The sequence below is a fragment of the Suncus etruscus genome, chromosome 5 (assembly GCF_024139225.1).
Source record: "Suncus etruscus isolate mSunEtr1 chromosome 5, mSunEtr1.pri.cur, whole genome shotgun sequence".
Lineage (NCBI taxonomy): Eukaryota > Metazoa > Chordata > Mammalia > Eulipotyphla > Soricidae > Suncus > Suncus etruscus.
In genome coordinates, this window is record NC_064852.1 from 126,574,121 (window position 1) to 126,581,769 (window position 7,649).

The 7,649-nt window shown below is 36.8% G+C and overlaps 1 non-coding gene across 1 annotated transcript; it reads left to right on the top strand.

Moving 5' to 3' along the window:
• The first annotated feature begins 7,046 nt into the window (after nucleotides 1-7,046).
• Nucleotides 7,047-7,178, top strand: LOC126010075 (small nucleolar RNA SNORA51). Its single transcript, XR_007496213.1, has one exon. It is a non-coding gene; the product is annotated as a small nucleolar RNA SNORA51 (small nucleolar RNA).
• Nucleotides 7,179-7,649: the final 471 nt, after the last annotated feature.

Genomic DNA, 7,649 nt, shown 5'->3' on the forward strand with positions numbered 1-7,649 from the left:
TTAAAATGGACCTTTTAAAAGGAAGAAAAGATGAAACTGACAAAAAAGCAATTTTAAGTAAAGTCATTTTCCTCAATCTTGTTTTTATTTGACTAAATTTAGTTTTCTAAATTGGAATTTAGTTTTCTTGAACAATGTTATTTACATTAAATCAAGTTGCTATGGAAATAGAGATCAAATTTTTACATGACATAACATTACCTGACTTATTTCCCCTTTTAACTTAATAGGACACAAATTGTATTTGGATGTAAGATGCTTAAGTTTTGTGGTTGGGTTTTGGCATGTGGGCCATTTATTTGATGACAATAATGAATCAATGTCTCTTAGTAAGAATAGTTTAAGAACTATTTCTATTGCCCATTGTCATCGATTAACAAAAAAAAAAAACACCTCTGAATATATTTATGTTTTCTGAACTTCACAGGCTTATAGCACAGAGATGCATTCTTATTGCCAGAGATTTAGTAGAGTATTTAAAATGCTTGCTTTGCATGTATCTTACCTTGGTTTGATCCCAAGTACTTCATATGTTCTCTGGAGTCTGCCCTGAGTGACCCTAAGAACAGCTACATGTAACCTCCTCATAAAAATGTTCTTAATCTTTATAAAATTCCCAATCTTAAGGAAGTAATGTATTAAATATAAACAGAAAAAAATACAGTTCACGCTAATAAAAATATGAGGTCAGGATATTTTTATTTATGGAATTGGGGAAGTTTTAAATATTGATGCCTTTGGATAGTAAACTCTTTGTTGCTGTTGTTACTGTTGTGGTTTTGGTTTGGTTTAGTGGCCAGGACCACTGGTGGACATTTTTACACCTATCTTGGAAATAAAGGATCACTCCTATTATCTCTGATATGACACACAACCAAATATGGCTTAGGGACAAAGCCAGGTTCTAAATATCCAATGTAAGGTAAGAGTGTTAATTGACTGTACTTTATTCCTGACACTAGATAGTATATTATTTGTATGAAATTTATATTAAAATGCTATAAATAATATGGTCTTTTGTATGGATTTCCAAATAAATACATTGAAATTATAATAGTAAATATAATGGAATTATATTTTATTCTAAGATACAATGTTTACTATAAATTATCAATATTATGAAATCTATATATTTACAATTTTATAATCAGATGTAAATATTCTCAAAATTAAACAAACTTAATGTTCAGATTGTGAAATTTATAGCTAAGTTAGCTACTTCATATCCAAGATGATCAAATTAGGATCATAGAACTAGTTTATGGTAAGAAGCTTGCCAAAAATAATGGGGGAATGCAGTTAGGGCAGAGAAGAGACCACTATAACAAGGAAAGCTGAAAATGATCACTCCAGAAAAGAATTGGGTGCTGAAAGGAGATAAAGTGATAAGTGTAATATCATTTCAGTAACAATATTGCAAACCACAGTACTTAAAAGGGAATAAAAAGAAGGGGAGGGAAGAGAGAGAGAGAGCGAAAGAGAGAGAGAGAGAGAGAGAGAGAGAGAGAGAGAGAGAGAGAGAGAGTGTGTGTGTGTGTGTGTGTGTATGAGAGAGAAAGAAATCTCCAGAGGCAGGCAGAGGGAAGGGCAGGAGGGACTGGGGATATTGTTGATCATAAATGTACACTAATGAAGGGTATTTTTACATTGTATGACTAAAATTCAATCATGAATAGCGTTGTATCTGTGATTAAAAATAATTGTAGGGCCCGGAGAGATAGTACAGCGGTGCTTGCCTTGCAAGCAGCTGATCCGGAACCTAAGGTGTTTGGTTCGAATCCCTTTGTCCCATATGGTCCCCCGTGCCTTCGAGGAGCTATTTCTGAGCAGACAGCCAGGAGTAACCCCTGAGCACCACCGGGTGTGACCAAAAATTTTTTGTATTATAAACAACCTTGTAACCATGGTACTTAAATAATTTAAAAAAGAATTAAACGATAATAAAACATCATGCTTCGCTGAAAGAGAAATAAACTTAAAAGTTTAAATGATGAAATAATAGTGCAACTGGTAAATTCTTGCCTTTTGTGACCAATTTGGTTGAATCCCTGTATCCCATATGATTTCCCAAAACCAGCCTGAGAACAAAGCCAGAATAAGCCCTGTACACCAAAGAGGTATAGCCTCAAATACACACTCATACATACACATGCTATTGAATAGATTACCATGTGAAATATTACATATTTTAGGTTATTATCTAATTTTGGTTCATATTGCAATAAAAGAAATTTGACAAGAAAGGGGAATTTATTTTCCCACTGGTTACTCCTCAAGACCTAGAAAAGTAAATGAAGTAGAATAGACATAAGATGATTTCTATTATACCAATAGATAGGTAATTTCTGTTAAATCCTTAAAATTGTGGCTAGTATAAAATATTACCTATTTATAAATAATGAGCTCTTTTAAACACATATTTTAGAAAAGTCATCAAGCTGAAATACTATGCACTTCATAGTCATTACCAGGGCATTCTATGAATTAATCTTAAATGAAGAAAATAAGATTCATGGATGCTCATCACCTGCCAAGAAAATTTAAGCCATAAATGACAGAACTGGGAAGGGTTTCTCATCATCTAATGTGAAATTCCACTACTGCCTTGCTTGATATGTAATGCAATAATTAAAAGCACCAGCATGAGTTTTTTTTTATTTTCATAACTGAGATAATTAAGTCTGGGTTCCATAGTATTCACCGAATTATGGGTAAGAATATTTTAACTACTTTGACTATTCAAATATTCTCCTCAGAGAACCAACCCATTTCTGTCCCTTCCCTCTATAGGATGATGGAAGATCTAGTTTAGAAAGGCGAAGTGCCTGGCTTACTAATTGCTTGGGACAAAAATCTGATGTGGAGACATTTTTTATGGTGATAATATCTTTTAAAATAGATAAGCTCAAGAAATTCTCTTTCCTGAGGCATTTTGAATTACAAATTATCTGAAACTGAAGTGCAAAAAGGGTGACTGTGAATCAGACAGAGTACAAAATGCCCTACCTAATGTGTCATACTTTAGAAGCCACTTCATATTCAAACCCCTGAACTCTGGCCCTTAATTATAAACAGATCAAGAAGAGAAGTTCAATGAACAGATGACAAATTAGTGTTAAGATCCATTAAAAAATTCATTCACGAGGCTTGTGTTCATGTCCTGTAATATCTGCTAAGATTTAAACATCACTGATTTAAGTAAGTGTGCAGTGCTATTTATTGTTAGATCCCAGCAAGTGTGGCAAATTACATAATACTTTTAATCATACAGTTTTTACAGCAGTAAAATGAACATGTTTGGACACTGCTTATATTACAAAATAAAAGCAATGGAAGTTTATTCTATGCTATCATGGAATGGTGGACGCAGAGAGCTGATCCATCAATACGTTTTTCCTAATGGATCTGAACTATTTATATATTCTTTTCATACTCTTTTATTGTGTAAGTAATTACTTAGAGAAAAATGAATGAATCAGTGCAGTTAGAAGATGTACATATTTCTGGGAAAGCCAAGAACAAGCCCCTAACATCACTAAATGTCTCCAAACAGGTAGATTAGAAATAAACAAAATAAACATAGCATATAACTTTTTAACCTAATGTTTCATTTTTAAAATAAATATGGAATGAAATGAAATCTTTGTGGGGAAATTTTTTCTTTAAAAATCACTTTAAATTGGGGCCGGGCAGTGGCGCTAGAGGTAAGGTGCCTGCCTTGCCTGTGCTAGCTTTGGACAGACCACGGTTCGATCCCCCGGCGTCCCATATGGTCCCCCAAGCCAGGAGCAACTTCTGAGTGCATAGCCAGGAGTAACCCCTGAGCATTACCGGGAGTGGCCCAAAAAACAAAACAAAACAAAAAAATCACTTTAAATTGGTAGGGCATTTGCCTTGCACTCGGCTGACCCAGTATGGACCTTGGTTCAATCCCCAGCATCCCAAATTGTCCCCCGAGCCAGGAATGATTTCTGCTTGCATAGCCAGGAGTAACCCCAGAGTGTCACTGGGTGTAGCCCCAAAATAAAAAAATTACTTTAAATTGACACATGAGTTGGGAAAAAGAGAATCATTTATCAGCAAAACAAATAAATATAGGATCAAAAGAAGTGATGATTTTAATGCTATAAATATGTGGTAGTTAGAATTTGCAAAATTAGATTTCTTTTACTGTAATGTTAAATTATGATGAAATGAATGTTCACTATTCATGAATGTTTGAAAGTCAGAAAAATTCAGAAAATGAATAAATGGAGGAAGGAAAAGAAGAAAACAGGAAAAATTTCATGAGACTTATCACAATGTTTTTTGTACTGCATTTTTATTGTGTAAGTAGCTATGGATAAATAGCAAGAAAGATCTGTTAGGAGAAATCAAATAGGTGTGTGCCTGACATTTTAGGAAATAAAATAGTAATGTTAATGTTGGCCTACAACAAGCATGTTAATATCAGAATAAATAAAAGCTCTTGGGTATTGAATGACAAGCAAAAATTGTTCTTAGCTGTTGTGAATAGTCTAGTTTTTGTGAACAGTATGATTGCATATGTTTATATGTATGTATGTCATGTGTGTGCTGGGAACCAGGATTAAATGAAGTTTTCAAAGAATTTCTCATGTTTAGTAAAGTAGCTTAATAACAAATAATATCAAAATATATTAACTAAACCTTTAGTGAATATCTTATGATTTTTCCACTAGAAAGTAAAAGTAGAAAGCCTGTGTAGAGTACAGGCCTGTGTAGTGGGGTGGCGAGGAAAGACACTTGGGATATTGGTCATGGGAATGTTGCACTGGTGAAGGAATTTATATATATTTAAAAAAATTTAAAAAAAAGAAAAGAAAAGAAAAGGCCTCCCAATTCTTTTTTTTTATAATTTTTATTATGAATTATGAGAACAAAAGATGCAAAGAAAGAGGATAAGGTAAAGTTACAGTGGAAGGACAATCACCCATAACATAATTATCAGAAGTCCCCTTGCTGATATCTTAACTTTGAACTTTCACCAAAGAAAGTTAAGATAAATAAAACAGAATCCATGTGCAGTTACTTTGTCCCTCAAGTCCCCAGATTGTAGCACATTATAATATTTCTTAACAGCACACAAGGCAATCTAAAGCCATCAAACTTACGTAACTCCTTAAACATTAGAGGCATAGTATTTTTTACATTTCCATGTACATGCATATTAGCTTAAGTTAACCTCAAATTTTAAGTGGGTGCGTTTTAAGGATTAGAGTCAAAGGAGCACAGTAAAAACGGTGTTAGAGTGGCAATTGTTGTTTGCATAGGCCCACCAAAATATGAGAGGCATGGAAAAGAATAACCTTGGCCTAAATACAAAGAGATCCTACCCCTGAAGTTTCCTGGCATAAGACCAGCTCTAGGCCTCAGGAAAGTTATCGTTCGCTCCAAGACATTGTCCGTAGCGCCAACACACTTATCACACAGTCTCTGTTGTTGGTCTCATGTTTCTGTATTAAAGATTCTGGAATCTGCATGTCCTACATTGAAGTCATGATGTGGAGTGCCTTCTCGTTTCACCTCACCATGAAAGGGGAATGCAGGAAGCCCTGTCCTGTAAGCAGGTTGTTGTTGTTAAGTCTTCTCAGTGTTAAGGGAAGTCTCTTTTGAGCAGGACGATGTCTGAGCAGTGGTAGGGTCTTCCGTGGTAGAGGATTGCTTCCAGGTGATGGTATAGACAAACCTCACCATAAAGGGGCAATACAGCAAGCCCTGTCCAGTAAGCAGGTCATTGTTCTTGTTGTCTTCTCAGTGTTAAGGGGTGTCTCTTTTGAGTAGATTGATGTCAGAGCAGCTGTAGGGTCGTCCCTGGTACAGGAATGCCTCCGGGTGATGTTATATACAACCTTGGATGTTTTGTAAATGTCTTCTGTAGATAAAGGGGTAAATGGAGAATGCCCATTCTTCTGAGGCCTGTGCCAGGACTTTATGTCAATGTTCAGGGTATAAGGTCTCATTTCACTACAAGATTTGTGTGTTCCCATTTCTATTAGATAAGAATTTATTGATATGTATAGTATTTTCCCATGTTAGTGTGCCTACGCAAACAAGATATAAAGCCACGTGGTGCTATCAGATATATGGGGGCATAAGAACATTTCCAATAAGACCCATGACTTGGTTCAAACATAAGTATTAAACTGAGGAATTCTTTCACACCAAATTCCATATTGAGCAGTTCACAAAGAGAAGATAAAAAACATGGGGGGGGGGGATCATCACTGTATAAGAAAGTATTTAGTAAAAGTTATAGCCGTCAAAGAAAACACCCATAAAATGTTGAAAAGATATGTGTCCTTTTTGTGCCTTTTAAAATAGTTGGGTGGGTGTTAACTCTAGGGCACCACTTTGGTCTGTGACTTAGGACTCAACAGTACTTAAGTTAGAAAGGGTAAAAAAGGAGTAATGATGATAGGAGTTAAAGAAGTTAAAGAGAAATATGAACTTATGAAGGGGTATGCAAAAGGGCAGAGTACAAAATGGACATTCTGCATACATAAAAACATAATTCAATGATAGTGAGTACTATTAATGTTTCTTGTGAGAGTACTATTAATGTTTCTTGTGAGAGTACGATTAATGTTTCTTGTAAGAGTACTATTAATGTTTCTTGTGCCCCCGCGCGATTTTGAAAATGTAGACTGGACAGAGATTACCAGTGCCAGCCAAAACTCCTCCTGCTAGACTCCCGGCTCCCAGGAAGGAGAGATCCTTCAAGAAGCTGGGAGACCAGAAGTTCAGAGCCCCACCCAGACCCTCCCTAAGGGCCGCATGGATAGTGGGTGAAGGCCTAGGGTACCTTCAAGCTCCACCAAGGGACCCAACTCACCGGCTTGCCCAGGCGTGTGGCCCGTGGAAGCCCTGGAGATCTGGAGCAAGGCGGCAGAGGGGTGCTGGGGTTACCCAAGTCCCGCACCCGCCCTAGGCCTGGCCAAGCAGGCCTCCTGCATGGCGGGGGCCTGCCAAACCTCCTCCTGCTAGACTCCCGGCTCCCAGGAAGGAGAGATCCTTCAAGAAGCTGAGGCCTCCCAATTCTTACCACAGGATGTGTTCTGTACACTGACTGTATAGAAAGAGGAGGTACAGTAAATGCGCCCCATATAAACCTCACCCAGGCCCTTTGCCTGGTGTGTATTGTGAATTGGGGGACAAAAAAATAAAAAATAAATAAAAGAAAAGAAAGTAAAAGTCGAGGTCAAAGAGATAGCATGGAGGTAAGGCATTTGCCTTTCATGCAGAAGGATGGTGGTTGGAATCCCGGCATCCCATATGGTCTCCCGAGCTTGCCAGGAGCTATTTCTGAGCATAGAGCCAGGAGTAACCCCTGAGTGCTGCCGGGTGTTATTCAAAAACCAAAAAAAGAAAAAAAAAAGAAAGTAAAAGTCCCTTAATATTTTATTTATATTTGTATTTATTTTCTTGTTCTTATTTGCTTGTTTGTTTTGTGGCCACACTAGCAATGCTGAGGGGTAAGTGAATTTAGGAATTATTCCTTTCAGTGCTGAGGGTCCAAATGGGATTCCAAGGACTGAATGCAGTACAGCCTCTTGCCAGGCAAGAGTGCTACCTGCTGTACTATCTCTCCAGCCTATTTTCCTTTTCTTAAAGAGATATTCTGGCCATGC